This window comes from Nothoprocta perdicaria, unplaced genomic scaffold, assembly GCF_003342845.1.
Source record: "Nothoprocta perdicaria isolate Ctin4 unplaced genomic scaffold, notPer1 scaffold_221, whole genome shotgun sequence".
In the NCBI taxonomy this organism is placed as follows: domain Eukaryota; kingdom Metazoa; phylum Chordata; class Aves; order Tinamiformes; family Tinamidae; genus Nothoprocta; species Nothoprocta perdicaria.
This window is the reverse complement of record NW_020455423.1, coordinates 771644-799474: the sequence shown is the minus strand read 5'-3', so window position 1 is coordinate 799474 and position 27831 is coordinate 771644. Positions and strand designations below refer to the sequence as shown.

Sequence of the window (27831 nt, the reverse complement as noted above, 5' to 3'; positions counted from 1 at the left end):
TTAGTTTTAAGAAGTGATCACACATGTAACCTTAATGTAACCTGGCAGCAAGAAATATGTTTCAACTTCATTTTTTTTTTAACTGTGCATCATGTTTGCATTTTCTTGATATTACAGACGTATTGCTTGTGACAGGTTCTTAATTGATGGCATCAGAGATAAGACTGTCTAGCTGTAGAAAACACATAGCTTGGAAAAGAACTGTGTGTATTTTCTTAGAATTCTGTCTTTCTGCAGAGACTGAAAGAGAGACTTTATGTGTCATGTCCCTGGTGTATTCCTGTCTACAYTAGATATTTCCATAGTTCCCAGGACCACTTACTTGCAGATCTTCTATGTAATTTAGAGATTTCTTGARGGCTTCCAAAGTTCTACTTTACCTAGAAAAATGCTTCTGCTTCAAAAAAGTCTCCTGTAAGGGTTTTCTGTATGCCTTTTCAGAACTTTCCTGTTTCTCATTGAAAGAAAGACTTCAGGATGTATCTAACAGGAAGATCTTTGTAAAAAATCGTGAGAGTTATCTGCCCAGTCTCATCAGCTGCTCCTTAGTTCCTCCTGTTCTATCAGAAGTGGTTGGCTTTGAGTGTTTTTTTGCTAGGCTCGTATATGGCCTCTGAGATGCTTCAGTTTCAGCAGCAGCTGATAAAAATGGGATATGACTTGCAGCCTTGAAAATCTGGATCATGGCTTTGACATGGCTGAAGAAGAAAATTAAGAATCCAGGAAAGGAATCTGAGCAAAGGAGTAAAAAAGGATATTCTTAAATAGAGACTTGCAAACTCATTTCATACAGGAAATTGAACAGTATGAAGGTACTAATCGCTTTTGATTGTTACCAACCTGAATTAGTTTTGAACTAATTCGTTAGGGATGAAAGATTTCGTTTCATTGGGTTCTATGTGTTGTGATTTACTTATGTTCAACACGTAGCTACTTCCCAGCCATTCTTCTCTGTTCATGTGCTGGTGCAGATTTTCTGTWTTAGAATATTTGTTTTCCAAGAGTGCATTTAATGGGTAAGAACAAAAAAAAAAAAAAGGAAAAAATAGTTTAAACAAACTATTTACTTGAAAAGATCTGCTAGTTTTTTAAAAGGTGAATGAAGTGATGCAAGTTAAATGAATAGGTGCAGTCAATAGGTAAAGGTTGATTAAACAACTGCAAAGAAATCTGCAAGCAGAAAAAGAATGAGTTGCAAAGGTTGTTGTATTTTCTTGTTCAGGACAGCTGGCCATTTCTAGCAGCATAATTTTGGCAAGAATGTTATAAAGATTTCTGTAGGAGGGAAGATTCTTTTCAGATGTGTGCAAGGGGTTCAGAAGTAAATGCTTCTAGATAAGTAAAGCAGAGTTTTAGGAAGAAAAATGTGAACAGTCCAGCAGAGTAAATCTGCTAATGCACAGCAGAATGTCTGTTTAGGGAAAAGACTTTATAATGTGAAGACTGACTGTGAAGAATCAAGGGATATATTCCTTTAAAATCCTATGGCTACTACATAAGTCAAAGCTGTCCACCAAACCCAAATGATGCTCCCCTACTTTTTAGCTCTCCCTCTCTAGGAATGCAGATACTTAGTAATATTTGGGGTTTTTTTGAAAATCAGGGACTAGCAAGTCCTCCCTATGCACTTTCTGGCAAAATTCCCCAGAAAGATGAGTGGATTCTCACAAGCTCGTGTTCCAAAGCCCACACTTGTTAGGTCACAGGTGCAGCAGGTTTTAAGCTGTGCTGCTCGCGGCCCGCAGGGTCCCGCTCGCACCGTGATCTCGGTCCGTCCTGGACATGACACCCCGGCCAGGGTGGGCTCACGGATCCCTCCGTTTCGGCCAAGGTGCCCTCTTGTCTGCCAGGAGCCCCGAGCTGCATGCGGCTCTCAGTGTCTCCATGGCTGAGGCAGCAGGATGGGAACGTCAGGACAAGGGAAGGAGTCGCTGCTGCGGTTGCAGCCGGCATGAGCGTGACTGAGGTGGTGCTCCAGCCCCAGCGCGCTGCCTTTGGGCCGGGCTTTTCTCRTGCGGCTTCAGAGGAAAGCCCCGTCCGCGGGCATGGAGCAGGGGGAGCTGGAGGCAGGCCAGGGCCGCCAGGCTGTGYGCTCGCAGCTGGGAGTGTTGTGGGAATCCTGACGAGGGGCAGCCGGAGCGCCCTGCTGCCGGCCGTGTGGGGTGGGAATCCCGGCGAGGGGGAGCTGGAGCAACCTTCTGCCGGCAGTGTGGGGCAGGAATCCTGGCAAAGGGGCAGCCGGAGCGCCCTGCTGCTGGCCATGTGRGGCAGGAATCCCGGCGAGGGGCAGACAGAGCGCCCTGCTGCCGGCCATGTGGGGCAGGAATCCCAGCAAGGGGCAGACGGAGCACCCTGCTGCCGACCACGTGGGGCAGGAATCCTGGCGAGGGACAGCTTGAGCGCCCTGCTGCCAGCCAGCTGCCACGTGCGACCGGGGTCATCATCCTCGCTGCGTCGCGTCGATCACGGCCGCTCAGCACCCTCAGCCACATGGGCACGCTTCCGTGCAGGACCTCTTTGCCAACCTGGAGCAGGTGAACATGAGATGTTGCCTGCTAATGTTGGACCCAGGGGACGTGGGTACAGCCCTTTAAAAGGGTGGACCTTTTGTTTTTGGAAGGGAGGACCTTGGAATACGTTCTCCCAAATTCAGTCTTTGCGCAATTTTCTGCTTGCTGTCATAGGGCACATACAAAGTATAGGATTTGACTGGGGTGGCAGAAAATGAAGAAGTATATGGTGCAAGTTGTTGATGTTGTTGACCAGTTAGTGAGGCATAACAAAACAAGAGCCAAGCCATTCTGGAGATGTGATGGGGAAAGAAGCATTAGAATAATTTAAAAAATGTAAACTGTGGCTAACATCTAACAAAAAACATTTATTTAAAAATCTTTGTTATTTACCAAACATTCCTTCTGAAAGCATCTTAGCCGAGGATGAGACATAGCTTGCAGACCAGGAGGAAGATCAGTTTCTGTTTGGGAAGGCTGGGTTGAAAGAGAGGGAGTTTCAGGTTTATCCCCCTTGTGACTTCTCGGCACTGTGGGTGCGTCACTGCGTGTGTGTGTGTCCGGGCACAGGTTTGGGTATCCTGCTACTTCTTTAATTCACATTTTCAGAATAAAGACAGGGCACTATGCTGCCTTTTACAGCAATGGCTGTGTGTTACAGCTTTACTCACTTTACTTTATATACTTTAAACTGGTAGTATATGAGGTCAAAGGAATTACGCACTGATCAAGAGCCTGATAACTGGGAAAGGTGCCCATGAGGCAGCTGCAGCCTCTGCATTAAGAGTGTAAACTCCTTGCTCATTGCTTTGGTGGTTGGGTCTCAAATCTCATCTGCAGTAATGGGACAAAACAGCAAAACATCTTTTGCTTGTCAGTGTGAACAGCAAATAATTTTTGTGAGGCAAGAGTACACTTTAGACTCTCTAAGCTGTATTTCACTTTGTATAGTTCATTGCTGAAACACTTCTAATTCAGAGGAGAAACACATGAAAACACATGGATATCAGCTGAACTTGATGTAAACTACAATGTACAATAAACTGCACCTATGTGTTGTGCTTTCAGGTGGGACCCTCTGCTAGTATGTGATCTACGACGAGCTACGCTGAATCATACGATGACAATGTTATCACTGCCACATCTCTGGGAACTCGTTATTCATAATTATACGGTACGTGAACTTCTGCATCTTGCATTAGTTGCTGCTTGTTGGAACAACGCGATAACAATAACATGAAGGTGCTAAGAGTCACTGAAGTAAACGTTAAGCCAGATGTAGAAGCAGCTAAAAACAGCCATTCCAGCAACTGTGTAAGCCTCTCTTAGGCATGATCTATATGCAGTGCAATGAACCACTCAAAGTATGATCTTGAAAATGTATTTATTTACAGATATTAGTAAAATGTTTCCGTTGGGTGAGGATATACTGGCATAATGATGACATGTAGATACATAATATTTTATTACCTTTCTTAAAAAGAAAGTGGTGGTAGCTTTAACCTAAAGCTTTAACCTAAAGGTTTCTGTACTTTAACTGTGTATTTGCAGTAATGGCAATAGAATTTTTGTCCTTAGGAGAAGTCTTTAGTTGCTTTTATCCTTCATTCCATTTTCAGTTTCTGGTCAATCTAAATTAGATTAATTAAACACACTGGTGAATCCCCAAAGAAGTGCAAATTAACTCCATTTTACCAAATTCAGCCAGATGATGGCAGTTATTCACTTGACGTTTAGCTTTACATTACCCACTGACTTGACCAAGATTTCAGTAGGAATTAAATCCATAGAGCAAGTCTTTTTTCCCCCACCTTGTACAAGCAACTGGAGACTAAGACACACATCTAGTATTTAACCTATGGCCTGTGAGGCTGAGGAAACATCTGTGATAGCTGGCACATTTCTTTTCTGATGTTCTTACAGGCAGTGGTTAACACATGCCCAGGTAGTGTGAAACCATGAACAAAATGGCTTTTTGAGAATAGTTACATCATTATTTTATGCTCTTAAGCAATTTGTAGCACTACCACTTAACCATTAGCATGGAACGTCTTCATCTGTCTCATGACCCTGATGTACTAAAGCTGGTGGAAAAATAGTCCTTCACTTGGATGAGAGTTGAACTGCACTTCATGTAGTATCTGAGACCTTTGTTTAAGTAATGTTCCTTGCTGGGAAGTTTTGTTTAGTGATTAGCTAGTGATTAGAGATTAAGTGTTAAAGATATAAACATAAAGATATAAATATAAAGCATTTTATAAAAAATGCTTGCCTATCTTCAAAGTTGTGAAGCGATGAGGAGATGTGTCTGTTTGCTCCAAAAGGTGTATCTGGACTTAAAGCTCTATTTTTGTATATAATTTTGATGACAATATTTGACAGAAATGTTCATGATTTCCTGGCAAATCAGTGCTAYGAGAAACGGAAAGCAAGATGAAGCCGTATCCGCAACGACAGGGGAAGCTTGTGCTTTGTTAAACAAATTAGAGTTTTGGGGAGAACAATTCACAGCTGAAGTAACTTGTGTTCTGCACAGTGAAGAGGTTTCCACTTCTGGCTTGATTCTGGTTCTGTTAAAAGGAGGCTCCTGGAGACTCTCTGCCGTGTTTCAGTGAGGGAGGATCCTGCCTACCTAGGAAGAGCTTCTAGACTGCCTGTTGTAAAGACCACCGGTAATTTCAGCTTTCCCGATATCATTAACTCTGTTATTTGCAGACCTTTTCTGTTCAGAAAGATGCTTCCTATAACATTCACATCTAAGAACCATTTCAGGATGGAAGTAGGAATAGCAGTCTTTATTGCTCATTCCTCCTGAGTTTGCGAGGAAAATAGATTGATTCATTTTAAATATTCAGCATTGTTGCTTGTTGATTCATTTTTGTGTAAAAAGGTCTTTTTGCTCTGGGGGAGTATTTGTGAAGGAAAGCTAGCTAGAAAATGAGTTTTATATTTTATAGGTGCGGAGGTCTGGAAAGCACCAATTAGGCGGGATTGTGTAGTTTCCTGCTCTCAGTTACCTTCTGGGTAGGGATGAACAGTTGTTGTTTGGTATTTTCACTTCTTTGATGCTGGGAGCGAGATCTCAGAGAGCCACAGAAAGGGTCACAGGAAGAAATGATTACCTGAATGGCAGAGACCATCGGCAGGTCTCTGTGATCGCTGGGAATGAAAAGAGGCAGACAACTTTGTGTCGTGCTTGTAAGGGCTTGTGTAGCAGGGGATGCTCTACTTTGCACCTTGTGTAAATTGTTTTGATACGTGGTAATAACTTTTACAGATTTACAGATTTACAGATACAGAGTCCTCTACCCAAGTCAACATGAACGGTCCTTTGATAGTTGACKGTACAAGTCAAAAGGAAGTGAAGGGTTTTTTTGATTGCTTTTTGGAGGTACTTTGGTTTTCTTCCTTGCCAATTCTCATGCAGAATTGCAAACATTTCAGGAAACTAATCTGCAGGAGCACAGCCTGTAAAAGATAGGACTAGATTCAGAAGGACTACACTTACACAAAAGCCTCCGATCAGTACACTTTGGAAGACTGCAAACTTCCACAGGAAATTAAAATCCATACTGGGTGGTGAAAGAATGACAGAAGGGAAAGAAAAGGGTAAATGTGTAAAAAATAAATAAATAAAATAAAACTATTAAATGGTAGAAACATCAAAATTTCACATCCATGAAAGTGTATGGAGCTGCTTGATCTTGATACAAAATTCCTCTTCGCTTTAATCTCTCCCAGTGTCATTAACTGAATTTGGAGAAAGGTTAATGTTAACATTATTTTCATTTTGGGCACAGTAGATTGTATCCTGTTTTAAAACAAAATCGAGTTCAGACCTAGAGAATCCAACTTCATTGCATTCTTCAGTGGAAGGTGCATACAAAAAAACAAATGGGAGATGAAAAGCAAGCACAGGCCTTCCTGCTTTAGCTAGCTCTTCCTCCATGTAAACGTGCAGTGCTGACAGGGAGGAGAGAAAACTGTTTTCTTCGGTGTCGYCCCTGCCAAGATACAGTCTGGCACTTGAAAACACGTGGAAATTCCAGTAGTTGCCTGAAAGCAGAAGCTCCATTTGAAGTCAGGCTGAAGATCCACGGGAGACCATTTAACTTGGCCACACGCTGAAGAGATTTGCTGGCATCAAGGTCCTCGCTGTTAGGCGAAGGCCCAGGCACGTAACAAACTGCCTCGCTCCTTCTCAGGATCAGCTCCGAGGCTTTGGGGAGCTGGACGCTCTCCTGGCCAGGTGCTTCACTGCAGAATTTGGATCTCCTTATTAGGGAGTTCTTTCAAAGGGGACGGTTATAACTTCCAACATTTTAATAACTTTTCCTATAAGATCTGGTTACCTGAAATTGGAAAGAATAAGCAGAACTGTGAGAGATTTAACTTTATTAACCATCATAAATCCTTTCCCTTTTGACTCTAATCAGTCCCCAGAGCCCCTTTAATGCTCCTGACATTGCACTGGCCTTTCATCGTAGCACAATATACGTTTTCCTGTAGCTAAAAAAACCGATGGTGAGAGCGTTACTTAAACTAGAGGCAATGGAAGCGGCAGTAGGGATGTGCAGCTATCAGAAACTCCTTGCAAGGAGAGCAGAGAGTTGTGCTTTGGCAGCTCTGCTTGCACGTCCTTTTCCCATCGGTGGGATGAGTATTTGGGACTCATTTGGGATGGCCACAAAGCTCACGTCCTCCCCGGGCTGTGCGGGGGGCCCCAAGCCAGCCGGGGGCCCCGGGATYGCCCTGGTGCCCCAGACCCCAGGGCGAGCTCGGCACACGCGGCACCCGGGCACAGGTGACCGTTTTGACTCCGGTGTGACACAGAAAGACAGTGGTGCCTTTGTACCTTCTGCTGGCACACGGAGGGACACCCGGGACAAACAGCGGCCGCAGAAAGGCTCATTATGAGCGGTCACAGCCTCACATCCCCCAGGGCAGGGAACGGCAGGAAATCACTAACCCCGGGCGGGCGGATTCAGCCGCAGCGAGGAACTGCTGACAAGAAAGAGGTCGCTTGTGGCACCGCGCTCGGAAAACCTGCTCCATCGGAGGTGCTCTCTGAATGGATCTTTTCTTTGCCGGGGACAATACTAAAAGGCAGGAGTGTTACCAGGTGGTCGAGGGATAAGAACCTAAGCAACAAATGCCTTCTTCATAAAATACCTGCCTGGGTTCTTGCCTTTCTATCCACCTCACGCACAAAATTCTCTGGAAAGTGGAAGGGGAATTCCCTGGTTGGTAGTCGGTCTGTCTTTATGCTCTCCAGGAATTCATGGGACAGAGAAGGCATCCAAAGAATCTGCCCTCGTGTAGAGAAGCTGAATTCCCTCTTGTTTTTTCCATATATACAATTCAGCAAGTTCCTTAAGTAAACGCTTTAATTTTAAGCTTAATACTATGCAAATATTTAAGTTAGGGCATTAAAGCGTCAAACTGGCTTCACACCATGACCTGGCCTCCAGCTGTCTCTCCAGGTACAAAYGCAATATTTATACGCATGAATAGTTATTTATTTATTTATTACGGCCATCTTTTTATAATAAACATGGTTATCTGTGTTCCCTTGCCTTGAACATAAAAACAGATGCTTTTGCGCTTGGGTGTGCAGCACAGAAACGTTGGCATAAACCTCAGATCTGCTTAAGATAATCATTGTAGGCTGAATTTTTAGATGACACACAGTCACACTGATTAAGTCTTTTTATAACAGAAGTGCCCAAAGCTCTGCTTACCATTCAAAGTCCACCAACCTAGTTTATGAAGCAAAGATATAGAAAGACCTGGCAACTGCTCCAAGAGCTTTATAGTGTAATTTGGGTGTTTAGACAAACATTCAAAGGGCAGTAAAGAGTATTCAGAAAGTGTGACAAGAGTGTTGGCAATAAATATGTTAACGAGGCTTCAAAAATCTAGTAAAATGTTACCTTGTTGTATAATGCAATTTTATATCCTCATGCATTTCATGTTTTTCCCAGCCCTCGTCTGGGCTGCCGCGAGCCTTTAGGCAGCTTTGTATTAAAAAGGAAAGTCCATGGTCTTGTCGACCCTCTCCAGTGCGCCCAGCATGGGAGCTATTGACTTCCCAAAGGCAAGGAAAGCTGTGATGTCAAACGTGTTTCATTTACTTGTGGCAAGACAGGAAAAGCCGAGTCTGCGAAGACGCCCGGACAAGACAGCCCCCGAATGCCTTCAATGCGAAGGGAGTTAATGCCAGGCAGGGATTTTGCTTCTGCTCTGGAAGTGTAAGAGCAGTGTGCGGGCTGGCGCAGCAGCGCCGGAGCTGCAAAGGCTTCACTTCCATGGCAACACCAAGAGCCCAACTGTGCTGAAGGTGCGCGTATTAGCGCATGCAGAGTGAGGGGCTGGGAGGGAGTGGGGAATAAATAAAATATGCCAACCGTTTCCCATTTAATTATTTATTTATAAACAAAGCCTTTGTTCTTAGGAAATCGGAACTGACTTGAATAYATGCAACGCCCCCCAAAATCTCTCAGTTTATTTTTTGCTTGTGTTTTTCTCAAGCAAAAAGCAAATTTTTTTTTTTTTTTTGGTAAGACTGATAGTGCAGCAGCCGCTGAATGCTGAATGTTGCAAGAAAATGCTATTAATTCCTGACACTGTTATATATCCCGAGGGAGACAGACTTGGTCAGTCAGGGGAATTATTTTTTTCAAGATGCCCTGCTTTACTGTTTTGTCCCCAGAGTGAAGCACTGTTTGGGATTTTTATATATATATTTTATATATATATATATATATATATTTTTTTTTTTGAATTGACCTGTTTCTGCCTTTCTTTATATCCACCTCCAGTTTCCGACACCTCCTCTGGCTGAGGAGCAGGAAACGAGGCTGAGCACTGTTTCCTGACATCCAAAGAAATTTAAAAGAACAAGGAAATAGCATATTTTGTTTTGCCAGCTTCACTTTGCAGACTCGTAACACACCTGTGCCTAGGCAGGGTCAGGAGCCATTCTCCCGGAACAGCTGGGCAGTTGGCCAGGGAATAACCTGGAGTTGATCATTAAGTGAATTCTGTTTGATCTGCTCGGTTGGCTGTGTGAATATGGTATGGGGAATTGTGACAGGTATATCTTGGTCTTGGTGAAAAAAATGCCTAAGGTGGGTCCTAGTGCAAACTGCCAGTTGGTGGAAGAAATTATAAACTTCCAGGATTTCAAGTCAGAGAAGGAGATGGGGGAACCTCCAGATGTTGGTATTTTTGAATCTAACAGCAGTGCTAATCTGGCATGGTAAAGCTGCCAGAAACTGGCAAGTTAAACTGGATTTACAGCTGCTTTGCATTGCTAAAACATGCAAAGCAGCCAGAACATATCAGTGAATCTGGCCTATAGATTCCAACAAGGTTTCATGGTGTAACTGAGGAGAGAATATAGCCCTGCGCTTGGAATTTGGTCAATCGTTCTCATGCTGCTGTGCCAGCAGGAGTAAAAGACATCTCTCTGTTATTTCTTTTTTCTTTTTACAACCAATAGAAATAATATTTGTTAAAACAAGGCGCTTTTTTCATGTAAATGGTCACTCTGTCTTTGAGTTTAGACTGGGAGAAATTTGACGCTRTTCAGGAGAGCAGGAAAACACAAGTAAATCTTTTCTAAGAGCATAAATAAGACTGAAATGACCTTGTGTTGGAGTTGTACAAAAAGGGGTGAATTTTGCCCTTGGGGCAGCAGAGCTGCAAAGCAAGAAGGTGTCATTTCTGAGCAGTCACTTTGCTGGGGAGAGCAGCCCTTGGAAGGCTCAGCCGCTTGTCTAGTGCTCCGTTGGACACTCTCCCAAATGTGTTCCTGTGTGGTTTGTAGTTTCTGCTCAGCCCCCCAAAACACATAGCAGATGTAGCTCATTAAATACATGGACTTCAAATTAGTGGATGCTTGYCCAATTATACGGCACCTCTTCCTGGCATTTTTTTTTCCCCCACGGACGGACTCATGCATAAAATCCTCAGTGTATAGGGGGATGCATTCAAATAAATCTGTGTAGTAAGTGAGGCTAAAAATTCCTATCAGGTGCTGTGACTAAGCRTAACACTGAGCAGCCACTCTGTTTTTTCCAAGTATCTTCATAGTGGAGCACCTCATTTGGTTTGGCAGGAAGGATGAAGAGAAACCACCAGGAGGAACATCAAAGGCAGGAGAAAACGGGGAGTCAAAGCAAGGACAGGAAGGGAGAAGCGTGAGGAAGCAGAGTGAAGGCAGAAGGGCCAGCGGATGACAACAGGGGGCTGGGAAGAGCATGAAACAGGAAAGAAAGGATGGTGTGGTGTGTGTGTGTGTGAGGGAAAAGTTGTTTTTCAGATGTAGCATAAATAAATAAGAGCAAGAAAATTCAAATGCTCCATGTGGGAGGGTATATCAGAGTGATGAAGGAAAATGATTCAGGCTGAGATGAAGAGAACCACAACAAAAAAAGAAAACTATGGATTAGTTTGGTCCCTCAGTCCATGCCATTTTAAATAGCGGCTGCTGCGGCTGTGGTGCCAAGAGATCGTGACGTTCCCCATTTGGCACCTCCAGGACTCCCAGGAGGCCTGGCATGAGAAATGCCCTCCCATTTCAATGTCCAAGCAATTTCCAATGTTTGTTGTAGTTAGCATTGTTGTTTTTTCCTCTTCTGACCGTCTCTTCAGCGTTTAGGCCACTGCTCCCTTCCTTCATTTGGGAACAGTCCGTGGTGGCACCTGCCTCCATGAGGAGGTGAGGGCCCCTTGGCCGGCTGGGCTCAGCCCCTCTGCCGTGGGCCCCGCGTGGCYTCAACTACATGTGGTCCCCTACTCCTTGGCCCCACCGGTCTCTTTTAGGTGGGGAGAGTGAGGGTAAGGTTTGTGTTTTATTGACTGTGTTCCTGTGGAAAGCCTCTCAGGGCTTGGATCTTGCCGGAAGGGAAGCTGGTGAGGTGGAGTGCCGGTGCTGGAGAGGGTTGTGCCAGTTTGCTGCTAAGCATGACAGCCCGATGTGGGCAATGCTTTGGTCAGCAAGGAGGGCTTCTTGTGTTCCTGTGGTGTGGCAGTAGGGTTGCTTCCCTCTGCCCTTTCGCCCCATGTTTACCAGAAATGCAAGAAAACAGGMAAATCACTCATCTTAACTATGCAGAGGGGTAGTCAGAAAAATGCGCATAGCTCTCTTGTAGGCTATCTGAGGGAGCGCTATGGATACGCAGGCAGGAATAAGGGCTCCCTCTAGATCCTTATTCTTGTTGGAGATATCTTGGTTGCCAGAAATAAACAGCTGAATGGAAATTTTAGTTCTGGCTGTGAAAAGAAGCTTTTGAATGAATTCTACATGAAATAACAAATGTCTTCTTTCCTCCTCCTCCCCACCTACTTTGTTCCTAAACATTAACATTTCATGTCACTTGAGCTAAGTTCAGTGTCAGACTCCCCAGATCCTGCTGCAAAATACATCCCTCTTTTTGTGGCAAGCAGAGGAAGATGAGAGGCTCGTGGTGTTTTTCCTTCTCAGTCTCTGCTCCCCAGGGAAAAGAGGCTAATGCTGTGCGGAGCTGTCTCCTTCCCACTCTGCTCAACTTTGCTCCTAAAAATGCTTCTCTCTCAACAGTTCATCTGCCTCTCTTAAGGAGGCCTGCGCTGGCCCAGTTAGTGGCATCGCTTGCTGAGGGCTGTTTCCTCAGGTTGTGCTGACTTTCATGGTGATAGAAGATTGCTGCAGAATAAGTCATCAGGACTGCCAGCTTGAAAATGGTTGCTTAAGCATAAAAGAGAAACAAAGATTAAGAATTATGAGACTTAAACCCTGCCCAAAGCCCCAAACCTCCACATCAGTTTTGCCCATCCTCTTCCTGTTTTCTTATGCTTTGAAGCTGGTTTGCATGATAGTTTTCAAATTTCCTCCCAAACCACAAAGGTGAGAAAATACCCTGTTCTAAAATGGGTTGTTTTGTGAGCAGTGCTGCTAATCTCGGTTCTCCCTTGGCCTTTTCCCCACCCACATCTCGTACCTGACTGCCAGCAGGTGGGAGGCCAAYGTTACATGGGGAGTTTGAAGCCCTACATCTGCGGACAAGCATGTGGGGCCTGCAAGCCGCCGCTGCGACACGGGGGCCCCGCTTGCCCTCAGCTCTGCCTTTCGTGTCAGCTTGTGTTTGCACTTCCTCCCTGTAACCAGCAACCAATTTTCATGAGACTTGTGGGAATTTAATTGTCTCGGTGACTTCAGCCCCCACTTCTACGTGTGCTTGAAACTGAGCACTGGCTTAGCCTTTCTGAAGGGGGAGACCAGAAGACAGTGCTATAGTTAAGTACCATACTTCTGTAGGAAATCAAGCTAAAAGGGGATGTGAGCCTCTTTATGACCTTACTTCAGGATTTAGGAGTTGCAAGTTGAATACTTAATATTGCAAAACCCATGATAAAATATTTATCGTTATTGTTGGTGGATAGCTCCATCTTTTTTTCCATTTTTGTGTGCAATCCAGGACTCTACAAAGGGAGGCCAAGCTGTGAAAGAGTATTTGTGCTTTCCACCTTGTACAAGGTGAATTATTTTGTCTGGGAAAGAAAAATGAATATGTGTAGAGGAGGAGAAAATGTAAGAGCAGATAGGAATGCTAAAGAGAAATATGCATTCAAGTGGTAGGGTTGTTGTACAAGAAAGGGAATGGTTCTCATGGAACAGTGGGGCCTAAAATACTCTGCAGTGTGTGGTTTTATTTATGATGGAGATGAGTGTTTCTATGCTGAGAACCTGGGTCTTGAATCAATGACACCTCATCTTTCTTATTGCAGATAAAGCAAGTGGCAAAGAAGCGCTGGAGGGAAATAGATCTGTTTATGAAAACAGACCTTAGACCCAGTCCCACTGTCGCTGGAGAAGTGAATAGCACTGGATCACTCTTAATTATGTAGAGATGTGCTAATACTTATGTATTTTGGTAATTACTGAAAAATAGAAGCCAAAAAAAAAAAAGGAGAGGGAGATGGATTTAGGGCACTTTAATACACTATTGAATGTCCTGAAAGCAAAGCCAGCAAGGTGTAAATAATAATGGTTCATATTTGRGAAAAGAAAATCTGTCATCTGGTAGCTGAATTTTCTTCCGAGATGTTACAGAAAATCACCTTTTTCATAGATGCCAKCTGAACAGGGTAGACATTTCTACACGATAGAAAGAATTTTTCTCATTCCTCATCTTGGTGATCAGTCCAGAAAGCAGGAATCACATTTTACCCCCACAGTTTGTTTTTGGCTCTGTGAATCTTTAATTCTCTTCTAGCAGTAAAATAGTTATTTTTGATAGATACTAGTTTGTTATTTTGTTTGCAATCATTTTTCCAAGAGGTTCCTTTAATGTGGGAGGAACTGAATTCTTTGGGTGCAAATGTTCGCTGCTGACTCTCTTCTTAGTCATTAAGAGATATTTTTCACATTAAAGCATGTTCAGTTTTGAAGGAAAATGCTAATCATCTTCCAATATTAAGCATGCGAAATGTGCAGTTACCTAAAGAGAAACCATTCACTGAGCTGCAACATTTGAGGACGCAAATGTCCAAGACAAGCCCAAGCCCAAACTGTTGTTGGAATCCGTGAGAGGCTGAAGGGCTGGCAGTCCCATTTCTGTACATCTTCCTGTGCCCTCCTTCAGCCTCCTGCCAGGACCCCAAATCCCTCAAATCCTGGTTTCAGGAGCCGACCTACATCCGTGCTGGTATGTCACAAAGCTAAAAGATGTCCCTGTTCTTTTCCAAAAAGAACATATCTTTTACACTTTTTTTTTTCCTTTTTACCCCAATTCCCTTGCCACCTTTTTGCATTTTGGAGCTGCAGCTCTTTTAAGGCTCCGTGCCTCTGCAGCTCTTGCCTTTGTTTAGGTTATTTTTGGAAACCGGGCAACAAAGCAGAGGGATGAAATTTAGGAGAGTTAACTGCAGCAGACCTCTAAATCTCTTCATCTTCGTGTGCTCATTCTCCCCTGCTTTCTTCTYGTGACCTCAGTGCGTCTGACCCTGGTCACACTGTCAGTGCCAGGGCGAGTCTCAGCAAATGCTCTTTGTGCCCAGCAAGTGACTTCTTCAGACGCAGAGGAATGCAAGTTCACAAGCTGCTCCCTTGACTTCCTTCCTGCAGCAGCCATCGTTTTTCTTCTGCTTTCTGGGTCAGTCAGTTGGCCAAAAAAATTTAAGTGGTTGGGTAGGGGTCTGAGAGCTGTGGAATACCCATTTCATTTGAGCTTGTTTATCTAAGGTGAATTGCGTGTGCAGAAGAATATATTWCCTTTATTATTTCCTTAACAAGGCAGCCCTATAAAGGTGCTTTTTCCTTCTAAATGTTGGCATGTTTTCACGTCCATGGCGTTAATGTGCTGCTTGCCAAAGTTTGCAAGACAAAGAGACGTCTTTGGGAGCCTTGGGAAATGACACTGTGGTGACAGCCTGAAACCGGACCTGGCTGGGAGACCTGGAGCTCCGGTTTCGGGTTGGGCGCTTGGCGCGGCGGGAGAGCCCGGGAGCCCCGGCACGGYGGCTGCAGCCTCGGCTTCTGTGTGCCCAAAGATCCCGGCTGCCCTGGATGGGAGGAGAGCCTCAGGCCTTATGTTTCACATGCAAACTACAGGCAAAAGGCTTCTCTAAAGGTGCACATAAGGACTTCTTTTTTTTTTATATACTTTGTTTTTCAAAAATCATTAGTGCGTAGAAAAACAYTGACCATGCAGTAGGTCAGGCTGTCCTTTAGATGCCTGAGACAGTATCCAGATAATTGAGATGCCTGTGATTGACCAGGAAAATTTGCTGATGTTTACACTGCTGGCAGGTACTGGAGTCACAGTGTAATATTTATTGTGGAATCTTGCAGTGGATTTTAAAATAGATTTAGATCAAAATGCAAAGTGGGAATTTTTCTTCTTTTTTTTCCCCCTGGTTTTGGTTGCTGATAGTTTTGAAAATGTCTGAAACAGTATGGGAAATGTTAAACACTAAAAACTGGTTTTGTTGGTACTGATAAGAGGAGATATTGGTAGAGGAGGAAGCAACCTGAGCTGCCTGGTAAAGCTGATATGTGGATGTGGTGAAAATCAAAAGGTGAATGATGGTCACGATCTTATAGCAGTAACAGGCTCTCTTTGGAGATGGGTTTGAGCTGGTGACATAACAAGAAGTAATAATGAGGAGGACTAATTTCTTACAGATAGACTGCCTATGTGTCTATGTGTTAAAATCATAAATGTATATTGATATTTTTAAAGTTTATTAATATCTATTAATAATACTTAATATGTATAATGTACTGGCATGTGTATTCCTCTAATTTCTTGATTAACTAACCCAGAKGGTTGGGCAGCAAGATAAGAAATCAAACTGTTGCTAACAACTTTTGAACTTTTCTTAAAAAAAATGATACATCCGTAAGASAAGAGACAAATTTATGAATGGGTGAGCATGAGCAACCCAGAAAAAATCATTTTGGTAGAGATGCCAATAACAGGAAAGAGCGAATTTCCCCTCCTTTTAAGGTCAAATAGGTCAGTTAGGTCAAATCATAAGTAATGATTTTGCTCTAGCTTCATGTATTCCAAAGATAAAAGTTATACCTGAGGTCCCAGCAGGAAAGGAATCTGAGAGGGAAGAGAGGGAATATCTTTTTGGAGAAGTCTATGAAGAGTCCCTACAAGGTTTTGTGTAACCCTTAGTAATAGAGTAAGGAGAAAAAATCCTGCAAGACAAAAAGAATGGATCTGTTCTAGAAGAAGCCATGATTTTAAACTGTGCAATTTGGAATGAAGACAAGAAAAAGGGAAAAAAAAAAAGACAAAGTTTGTTACAAATTTAAGTGGATGGTTTTGAAATGTCAGACATCATTTGTTTTGGCTGCTTCTACTAGGCAAAGGAAAAAAAAGAGCTAAATTTGCGTAGCCGGAGGGCAAGTTCCCCTTTCAGCGGAGCCCCTGTGGCAGGCCGCTGAGCGCGCAGCAGCTGGGGTCCATCCCGCTCCTTTGCCTAGGGCGGCTCGGACACCCCCTGTCCTGTCCTGTCCCTGCGGGTTGCTGCCTGCAGCGCACCGCCCTCCCGCGCCAGGGCCGTCGCCAGCTGCGCCCCACTGCCTGGACACGCGGACACGCAGCCTCCCGTCACGCGGTCCAGGCTCCCGGCTCCCGAGTGGGGCTCAGCGGGACGTCCCCCCGGCCTCCCCGCAGCGCTTCCGCGGCACCGCCGGGGATGCCCCGCTGCTCGCGGCCACACCGCGTCCTGCTGGCCCGCGGCCAGGCCCGGCCCGCGGCCTGCTGGCCTAGCGAGCCCCGCTGGCAGGGAGCGTGGGGGCGCCTGGGGCTGGTTTGCTCCGCTGGTGTCCGAGCGGGAAGCACCCCGAGCTGGCTCACCAGGGGGCAAAGCAGCAACGCGGCGCCGTGGCAGGAGCCCCGAGCGGTGTCCCCGCTGTGGGCCTGACTCGCAGGGCGCTCAGGTAGTCGCAGGAGCAGAGCAGYGTGCGCAGGAGAGGACGGAACGTGGCTCCTTCTGCCCCATCAGTCAGTCACCACGGGCAGCGTGGTTAACCAGGCACGTGGTTAACTCGCAACGTGAGCACGTGAGCACCATGGGTTGGACCCCTGGCTTGACCCCAGCAGGAGGAAGCAGGAGGCAGAGCTGGGTCCTTCAGCTTGTGCCTGCTTGTGAAAAACAAGAGAGAGAGAAAAATAAAAGGAAGGAAGATAGAGAAAAYGGAGGGGAGCAGCTGGTGTTGCCCTAGTGGCGCGAGTGCTGCTCTCTTGGCCTCCCAGCAGCCACATGAGCCCTTCTGCTCTAGGGCAGACAGTGGAATCAGCCAGACTGGAACAAAGTTCCCTTGATTTTTTTTGAAAAATTTTGTGCCCATTTATGCCAATCTTTTTATTATAGTGTTTAGCCATATTGAGTACAGTTGGTGTTCTCACCAGATATTTTTTTAATATGTGAGGTGGTTCAAACGTATTATATTATTGTAATAGTCAGGGGGTGTGAACATCAACCGTGTTTCTGATGCTGCCCCTTTTCTGCTCCCCCTTTCTTCAGCTCCAAGTCACTCTAGGCATCTCCCTTTCCAGGCTGAGTTAAGAAAGGACATACATTTGGGACATACATATTCAGTATTAGGGATCAGGTTTTTATTGCCAGCCCCTGTGATCTAAATCAAAGTTTGTGGAGACTTGCCATGAAATTTCAATCAGAAATGCACATGATTTTAGAATACTTTGTTTGGAGTATTTTTTTAATATTTTGCCAAGAAAAAGGCCTTACAGTAGCTGCTACACTGTAGTGCACTATGCTGTGCACTAGTGTAAGCCCACCATTTTTTGATTGTTGACTGCATTTGGTTCCTTACAGCCCAGTGGTAAACATAAAAGTTCAACAGACTCCAGAGAATATTACAATTATGTTATCATCAATGTATTCTTACAGTTATTTATTTATTGTCTTAGATTTCTCCTGTGGTGTTTGCATACAAAGGCAAATACCAAGTGCATACTTATAAATAGAAGCAATTCATTAGCCAGTGTCATAAGCCTATACGTCAATAATATTTTAAAATCAGTTTTAAATTATAATCTATATCTCCTCTTTTGCGACAGCTAGAATCTGCTGCTCCGAAGAAAAGCCTTAAGAGATCAATACACAGTAGAATGAGAATATCATACTTATTTTCATGTTTCTGACATCAGTGTCATGGTTTATCTAATGTTGCATGTATGATGCAGTGGCTAGATGCTCCGTACTATTCCATCCTCAGCCAAACATCTACTCCAAAATACCCCTTGCTTCAAAACTTGTTGAAATTATGCAAAAATTATTTGCTAACTTGGGGCCTTCCCTTACTCTCTGTTTGGAAAGCTGAGAGTTTCTTTGCTTTAATTAAAAATAAAAGCTGTATTCCTATTCTGTTTTAGCATGTGTTCTCTACAAGAGTTTTCTATAGTAAGAGGTCATTCATTTACTCCCTACCTCAAATACAACATTTTAAAGAAATCATGAAGTTATGCTGTGACAGGGTATCTCTGCATTGTTTTATACTAATTTGGAGGGGAACATTCAGATATTATCATGGTTCTTTTTCTGTCTTTCCTTTACATTTTTCTTTCTGTATGATGAAAAACAATACATTTTTATGGCTTAGAGCAGTAAAAGTAATTTTTGACAAATCTTGTTTTTCTCTGTCTCCTCTTACCCTATAGATACCACCTTCACTGCCCATCTGTCACATTCCTGCCTATTTTGTATAAAGGTTGGTTGGGTTTCTTAGCATTTCAAGGATGCAAGCTTTTGAAAAGTCTGTTGGTTTCCACAAGTAGTTAGTGTTGCATAAATCAGCATTGTACTAGATCTGCTCTTTGAGACCTCACAGAAATTAAAGCATGTTGTCAAAAAGAAAAAAACCTCCAAATTACATTTTCCAAAAGAAGAAAAACCTCAAATATAAGAGAAAAAGCTCTTTTGACTCTTCCTAATTCAAACAACCCATTGATCTTTTAATGCCAGAGATGCTTCCTCTTAACAATTATTGGCCACATCTGTGGTGTCCTTTTGCTGGTGGGATGAAGGTGCCGTTAGCTGTAATGTTGTAATGAGGTGCTAGAGAAGCCTGAATCTTTCCAAAATGACATGCCAGTATGATTATTCCATTCTTTATTTCAGCAGACAAAAAGCGTGTGGGAAATCAGCTTTCCAAGTAGTGTTGCATGTTGCAGGAGCAACCTTGTGTTTCCCAACCTTTCAACTGTTCATTATGTTAAAGTTCCTGTCCAGACACAGAAGTAAAAGAATGTTTGCTGCAGCTTTCCTTTTCTTTATGCAGGTATAAACAGGCATTTTAACAGTTATGAATATAACCCCCCAAATTAGTCAGTTGTGCAGTATTTTTGTTGAACTTCAGCTCCTGATCTTCTTTCTAGGCTTAATGGTTGATATGGACCTAGACAGCGGCTTTAGCAGAGACAGAAAACTGACGCCAGCTCAGTTTGACATTACATTTGAGTAAGTAGGAAGAGAAGACCCTTTAACACAGAGTTTCCACACTGCTTCCACTCTGCTTTCCACAAAGTTTCCCCACTGCTTCGGTCCTCTGATGGCCGGTGGCCTATGGATCACTTTGGACCTGGCAAAGGTGCCAAGGAGCTGCCCTGCCAACCTGAGGCCACTGGTGGGATGAAGCTGCTTCTCCTGCAGGGCCTGCAGTCCTGAGAAGTCACAGCTCTTCATATGGGTCAGATACCACGCCGGACTTCCCTATAACCAGGGAATCTCTGCTTCAGCGCATAGACCTTGCTTGCTTCCCCTAGCATAATGTGACAGGAGCCTGGGACACGTTAGTGTCCCTGCCTCCAGCTCATGACCAGAAGACAGAGCACTGCTCCAAGGAATGTCCCTGTTGGAACTATAACCAGATCGGGTGATGTGGGCACGCGCCTGAACTGAGCCTGATGAACTGTCCTCGGAGAAGGGTTGGAGCAAAAGGGGATGGGAACGCGGTATGCAGGAATAGAGGATGTGCCTCTTCAATGGATGGCAGTGTAAAAGAAGCCGTAAACTTGCGCCTGTTTCTCAGAGCTGGGTAAAAACAAGACTGAGATCCTAAACTATAAGTTTTGAAACTGTTTAGTCCATGACATTAACCTGAGGTTAACTTCAGAATAGATGGCAAAATGTAATATATGGGTTTCTCATACAAGCTATTTAAAACCTTTGACAAAGGAGAGAATTATAGTAACCACTTCTTAACAGGTGAGAGACTTGGTGCGTTTCGTGTGAACATTGCAGGTTGCATTTTCCTGTCGAATTAGCCAACTTGCTAAAAGGTATATTTAGATGTTTGGCAGGTTCTTAGTGACGTGGTAACTTGCTGATTTGCACCTCCTATTCTTCATGACACTTCTGTTATTGTGAGAGCTCCCACAATAGAGAGCACGAGAGGATTTGAATGTTTCGCCTCCCACGTTTTCTGTAGGAAGTGAATTGCCTTATTCCCGGGTGTTGCAGTGAGGGGGCACCAACACAAGGCACAGGAATGCCAGGAGGAGAAAGGAGAGAGACCCTTTGCTTCTGTGGCAAACTGGCTGGGATAATCAGCTAGAGGGCACCAATGAAGATTTCTTCTTAGGGCTGTTAAATTAGGCCATGTGGCCTGCCAGCATATGCATGCACAGGAGAGAAACATGAGGGCTTTGTGAAACAGCTCTGCTAAAAATAATTTGCAGTGCTATTTTTAGTAATCTTATCATAGATAAAGAAAGTGAGGCGGGAGTCAGTAGTCTGGGACATTTCTTTCTCCTGCTCTGCAGGGTAAAAGGTATAAAAACTTGAGTGTTTGTTTGGCTAAGCAATGCTCTTCAAAAGTATGTCAATGAAGTAGGCGTCAGACTGGTCTAGAGTACTTTACTGTACTTAGATTCTGAATGTACAGTATTGGTCATTAATTTTTAGATTCCTAAGCATCAAAATGATTTCTGAGAAAGTGACTTGGGTGTTAAAGTCACTTAAAAATTATATAAAGTTTTTAATGTAGCCACAAATGTTGTCAGTATTTTGCTGTCAACAGTCTTGGTAGGCTCTGTTATATCCTAATAAGTTAGGGGGAGAGTATGAAGAAGTATCAAAGAGGGCAGGATATTGAACCTGTGGTATCAGTTTATTTGTTAATTTAGAGCATTTTTAACTAGGTATTAATSATAAAAACATCCAGGTACTGAGATACTTTGAATCATAGCACGGTTTAGGGTAGAAGGGATCTGTGGAGGTCGTCATTCTGCTCCCCTGCTCAAAGCAGGCACATAGCTCTGCAAGTAGTACATAATTTGCCAATATGAGGTTTTGATTTATGTGACCAAGATTAATTATGCAGCTGGTTTTGAGCAGAAGAGAGGCAAATACCAAAGAGGGGGAAAAATTAAGCTGAAATATTTTACAAATATGACTCGGAAAATGTTGAAGCATCAGGAGAAAAACTGCACTCCGCTTCATGTATGGATATTTTTATGTAAAGGAAATCTTGCTTTTAGGTAGCACAAGAGGTCTTACTTGAATATTTCTGAATTATTTTAGAATTGTTTCCTTCATTGCTGGCTAGTACACTGAATGAATTGGTAAATATGCTGGAAGAACTGGTAAACAGTAAAAGCGAAGGGTAAACAGCATTTTATAGCCAGTGGTTCTGTTTAGGCTTAATCCCTATAATGCAGTGTTAAAATTTACAAAACAGCTTGTAATTGCAGTAGCTTATTTAAACCAGCTATTTGTGGTTATGTCTGCTGAGGAAACTTAAACTCCAGCATTCCCCAGCCATCTAATAGCAGCAAATTGACTGCGGGTCTCTTGCAAGAATATCTAAATGTAGGCTGTTGAATAATCCCTTTGGGGGCCCTGTAACTATTTTTGTGCCTGGATATGCGTCATCAGTGGGTATTTTCTCTGGTGACTAGCTTACATCAGTAGGTCTCCTACCATACATCCTACCAGCGAGTGACTTATGATTGATGGGAGTCGCGGCCGCCGCGTCGCTTTTATCCGTGACCTCCAGCGATGGACAGGAGGAATTTCCGAGCGGGCGAATCCCCCGCGTGAYGGCAGATGCGGGATTGCCGCGCTGATGAACGCAGGTAGCCGCGGGCCGCTCGCGTGGGGGGCTGCGGTCGGCAGCGCCGAGAGGGGGGTTCCTCGTTCCCGGGGGGCGGTGAATCCGGCGCGTTTCCGCGGCGCCAGGCGGGCGGCTGTGCGGGATGCGCTCCCTCGCTCCRGGCGGGATGCGCTCGCTCCGGGCGGGATGCGCTCGCTCCCTCGCTTGCTCCGTGTGGCTCCCGCGCACGCCTCGCTGCAGCCCCGGCGTTCAGGTGCCTTCCACGAGCCGATCCATGCGGCGCTCCATCAGGCTTGTTGTGCTCCAGGGATACGTGCCGTTTGCAGCTGTTTCGAGGGAAGTGCTGCGGAATTTCAGCTTGCAGCGCGCCGGGGTTTTTTTTAACCCTTCTTTTTTTGCTTAAGCATGAGCGGAGAGCTCATTTAGAGGATTTATTGGAATGTTTAATCCAGATGCTATCCGGGTTAAATCCGAAGGTGCAGTAGGCTATGTGGTCTTAAGGTTAAGTTGCACCTGCCACAGTGACCCACTGAGCATGTGGCCACAGTTCATTTCCTGAAGTTAAGTACTGCCTATTTTGCAAATAAGGAATGCAGATAGATAATAGATCATGCCCTTTTCTCCTTCCACTCTGCCTTTCTGCCCAAATCTGACACGTGAAATGAGGTTGCACTGCAAATACGAGATTTTTGTGAGTGTTATCTGTGATCAGCTTAGCGCCTTGAGTCAGCCCAGCCGTGAGGCACCTTTTCATTTCTTCCTTTTCTTCCGTTCTTGCTGTCTCTTCYGGGCTCCATCCCTTTGATACAGCTGTGATAGAAAATACAAGATCAGCTCTTTGTGAACCCAAGCTCGGAAGTCTCTCGAGTCCTTCTCCTGGCAACCAGGGAATGAAGGAGCCAGGCGTGGATGCCAGGGTGAGTGCTGCTATAAGGAACCCAGGAAGGGCTTGAYGAGAACTTTGCAGGTTGCTGACTGAAGAGAAGTCCCCCATGCTGTGCATCACACAACAGTATTTGGCTGAGGGAGGAGAGCAGCAGCTGGATCAAAATTCCTCCTCACCACTTCTTCCTGTTGGCAGGTGGCCCTCTCTCTCTCTCTCTCTCTCTCTCTCTCTCTCTCTGCATAGTCTGTGGTTTCAAAGTCTCACTCTGGTGTTAATGCCTGATACTGCTTTTCACTCAGGTGAAAACAAGGTGGGTTTTGTGCAGGATTTTGAGACTTGGAAACTTTCGGGGGAGAAATAAGGGCTTCGTTTTCACCTCCCGGTCCATCTCCTCCTCCAAATGTACTAGCCCAAAGGTCTTAATTAATGAATGAAACCAGACTTCCTGTAGGAGTTTGTTAACTGAAGTCTGTGCTTTCTGGCACAGCACGTTTATAAAGCTGCCTTCGGTAGCGGTGCCTGTGCTGTTGCAGCATGGATGCCCTCACTCTGTGGCAATAAGGGCATATATATCTTTCCATCCCTTGCAGACAGATGCTTGGTACAACATAAACACTGATCTGAATCGGGTTACCTAACCTCCTTTCTGACTAGCTGAGTATTGGTCAAGCATTGCATTCAGTGGAAATAGTAAGAAGAGAAGTGGCAGTTGAAAGCAGGGATTGAAAAGGTTTTCACTGAAGTGTGATTTACGAGTGTACTCCTTTTTTTTTTTTTTTATTTGTTTCTATGTAATTTTTTTGCAGTCTCTTCAGTAGGACTTTGGGATTCATGACAAACTGGTTATATAATTCAAAATCTGTAAAAGGTTAAGCACAAAAAGCTTGATGAGTCTTGAGTCATTTGCAGTGAAATTCACTGAATTCTCCTGGGGTGCTATGCTTAGAAAATGTAAAGCTGGATAATTGCTTGACGCTGCTATACATGCTATTTGCCACAGCTTTCTAGGAATCATCATGGTCAGCTACACATTAGTATCTTTGGGCTAATGTTGAACTCAGTATTGTCCTTTTCTCCCCCTTTTCAGGGGAATTGTGTATTAAGGCAGTGATAATATTTTAGGGTAGCTTTGGTTTGCAGTGGTTGCACAAAAGCCCAGCACCACCAGTTTTCCAGGCGGGCTCCACAGGGCTTTGCTAGGAGAAGGTATTAGCAAATGGCCTTTCCGTTTGCGGTGCGCAGCCCCGGGCAAGGCTCAGGGATGCAGCCCAGGCTGGTGCATGGCAGCGTGTGGGCAGCTCCCCGTGTGCTGTGGAGAGGGGAACAAGCCCCTTGGGGAACAAGCGGTGACCGAGGTCCTGGTCCCGGCCGGGCGGCTGCCCGTGTCCCTGTGCCAGGGCCCTGTGGCCTTAAGTGACTAAGTGCAGGCCCCAAGCTCTGCCTGCACGGCTTTAACTGAGGGAAGGCAACTGTGGAGGCAAGAGCCTCGTTTCCCAGAGCCTCTGTCAGTTCGGTAGCCACTTTCCAAGTCTTCTCAGTCACACTGGATATCAGCTAGCCAGGTATTTTGTCTCAGCAGATAAAATACTGAGCTGTCCAGAGGAGGCAATACTGCAGATTCAGGCAAAGTCAAAGTATGTTCTGCTGTACCTTGTAGTAACTCCATGGGCAAACCTCTCCCTGCCTCGCTGAAGTGTTGGTGTTTCAGTGGGCGACTTGTTGCCCACTGTGGGCACGGGTTTATAATTGCCAGGCTTTGGAGAGGAGAAGAGAGATGGAATCTCACACACTAATATCGGGGCTTCAGTCTGAGCCTTTTTGAATCTGTTAGTGGAAGTTGAGGATTAAATACCTTTCACATCTCTCCTGTTAGTTATATCTGGGTCTGCATGCTGTGTACAATGGCTAGATTGTTGGATGGTCAAAAACCATCTGATGGTTTTTGATGGTCATACTGCACTGCCAATAAATCAGTACTTTTATAGTTTTGTACTAATAAATCAGTACTTTTATAGTTTTGTACTTTTATACTTTTGTACTAACTACTACTATACTTTTATAGTTTTGTACTAATAAATCAGTACTTTTATAGTTTTGTACTGTTTCAAGCAAAGTATTTACTGTGTTTACATACTCCTGAGAGTAAACAGGTACCACAGGAGGAGAAGAGGAGCAAAGATGATACAAAGCTCACCTTGGCCATCACTCTTTCTTCCAACCCCCTATTTTGTGTGATGAGGGGCCATAAGGAGCAAACAGTGCTGTGACCAAAATATGAACTCCAATAGAGATGTGTTGCTGCAGCGAGCCAGACGTGCCTTGTAAAAGTATTCTGAAATATGTGGCCAAGCTGTGATTTCAGTGCTTCAAGGAACACAGTATCTTTTGATGGTCTTAGTTCAAAATCTTCTTATTATGGTCATACATACTTGATCAATTGGGATGATCTTTGTGTCTACCTAAAGTCCCATTGAAATCACTGAGCCAATTCCTTGGTAACAGGAAACCCCAGTTTTGGTCAGCTTCTTTGAGGAGGAGCTTGGGTATTTTGCTTGACTTGTTTCGCTTTTGGTTCTTCGATTTTTCAGGTATCAGGGAGGAAATACGAGTTAGCTGTTACCTCACTTAGGCATTATTTTGCCACAGGGAAATATAGAGTTACTTGTAAACACATAATAATCAGTGTAATAAGCAAAATGGAAGAAAAGCAATCCAGTGAAATAATATTAGGAAAATACAGCATAAAGAGAAGTCGGAAGAATGAAAAAAGGAATTACCTGCCATTTTATTTCTGCAATATTTTCATCTTTTGTGTCCAGTTGGTAAGGTGAATGAATTTTCCATCCTTTTGTTGTTTTTCGTGTTTGGTGTGTACGCTAGTGTACACGAACAGGCTCAGGTACCACTCCAGGTGCACTATAGGTCTATAGGTGTGCCATGTGCATGGTGGCTGTGGTGCAGAGACCTTTGCTCATCTTCTCAGTGCTGCTTCTTGCAAAAGATGACAGTGTGAGACAATAAGAGAGAGCCCAGACTATCAGTAATTTAGTAGTTATGTAAATGTGGCCCTGGAATAGAATTAGTTTGAAAGCAATCTGTCGATTAGTATGAACATAGGGAAGAAGAAGGAATGAAGATAATGCAGGTCAAGTCTGTATACTGTGACTTAGGCTAAAAGGTACCCCCCTTCTGGCAGCATCTCCTATAAACTGTGGCTCAGTCGTTTCCTCTCCTGCTTTGTTTCCCATATGCATGTGGCGCAGTAATTCATTCCTGCAGGGATTTTTGTCTTGGCTGTATTTTTCTTCAGTGCCACAAAGTGAGCATTTTTTCATGTAGGATCTCAAATAGCTCCACAAATTGTGTACTGCCAGTGATTCAGAACAGAATCTCTGTCCATCTGGTAACAGCCATAAGCAGTTCCTACAAGATGCCTATTTTCAGATCCAAGCAGTATGTGAATCCTGAGAGAGGAGTCTGTAAGAGACAGGGTTATTTCAGGTTAAAAGAATCCCAAGGAGAGTCAGGGAAGAGATTTTCCTCCAATCCAGTTAGAAATCTAGAGGCAGGTCACAGCCCTTTGAGAGGAAATCAGATTGGCTTGGAGACAAGATGTAGAAGAGGCAAGAGAGAAGTGGCCTTGCAGGGAGGCCTTGAAAACGTCAGGATGCCTGGCAGCACAGAGCTCCATACCATGAAGTGTGAACCCTTATCAAATGATCTGATCAGAGCTTCATGTTAGGTAAAGAAAACAGGAATCGTTGAGTAGATTTCTGAGGAGATCTCTATCCTCTATAAAGCCCAGGGTGACATGCTCATGGAAAATACCCTTTCCTTCAATGAGCACATTGGTGTTTTTGTCAGACCTTTGAGTCTTGACCAAGAACTCAATTCGGATTCTGCTGCAGTTTTGTCACCGACTACAGAGGGAGCGAGGCTCCCCCTGAAACAGTTGGTCTGTTCAATTTAGCCTTTCCTACCTTGATGGCTATTAGATTAGGTATCACAGTGTGGAAAGCCATGATCACCCAAAAGGGGTCTCAAAGAGGTATGAATAAAAAGGGAGAAATGAGAAAAGGGAACATTAGTTTAAATACCAGGGAAAAACAGTCAAACAAACAAACAAAAAAAAAAAAAACCCAAAAAACATTGTGATAAAGGTTTGATCTCTTGAGTGAAACCAAATGAGCTGATGATTTTGGGTAACTCAAAAGCGATCTTGAGAAAACTCTAGAATATGCTCCATATATCTGTCCTGTTGCAAACCTTCTATCCACTCCCTGAAAATTTTTGCAACTTACCGCTACAAAGCGATGCCTTTACAGAAATGCAACGTGAAAGTATTTTAAAGAATCCAGACATCTTTTTTTTTCCCAAAGTTTTCCCAACCATGGTGAAATCTCTCCATTGTTGCATTCTAAAATTCCCATAGTACTTAATGGGAGTTTTGCATTAAAATTGTATGGTATTTTTATCTATGCGCTCTTCAGAGGCCTGATTGATATCCATGCACTATTCCCAGAGTAGCTTTCTTCCAGTTCTTTAAAGCTACAAATTTAGCATACAGGAAATAATAATCATGCCTACCATACTGTAACTAAAATATGCAGACACATGAATCTTTTTCTTGACGTCCTATAAAAATGTCATTTGTTACTTTATTTTGTTTGCTCTCGTCTGACTGTAATATAAACGAGAGTTTATTAAAACGTTAGCTTTAAGTGGTGGTTCTTTCTTGAGAATGCAAGGTCTAACAAAAAGTATCACTGAAATTGCAAGTCAAAAACATATATTAACAGCAAAATGGATAATAAGTCTGTTTTAATATGGATTACTTAAAAGGTACAGCTTGT

At 44.0% G+C, this 27831-nt stretch overlaps 1 protein-coding gene across 2 annotated transcripts in view; it reads left to right on the top strand.

Moving 5' to 3' along the window:
• Positions 1 to 3593: 3593 nt before the first annotated feature.
• HIVEP2 (human immunodeficiency virus type I enhancer binding protein 2) overlaps positions 3594 to 27831 on the top strand; it is a 103316-nt gene continuing 79078 nt past the window's right edge. For both annotated transcript variants that reach the window (XM_026039183.1, XM_026039184.1), the window contains exon 1: positions 3594 to 3684. The gene's annotated coding sequence lies outside the window, so the exon portion shown is untranslated. The remainder of the gene's footprint in view (positions 3685 to 27831) is intronic.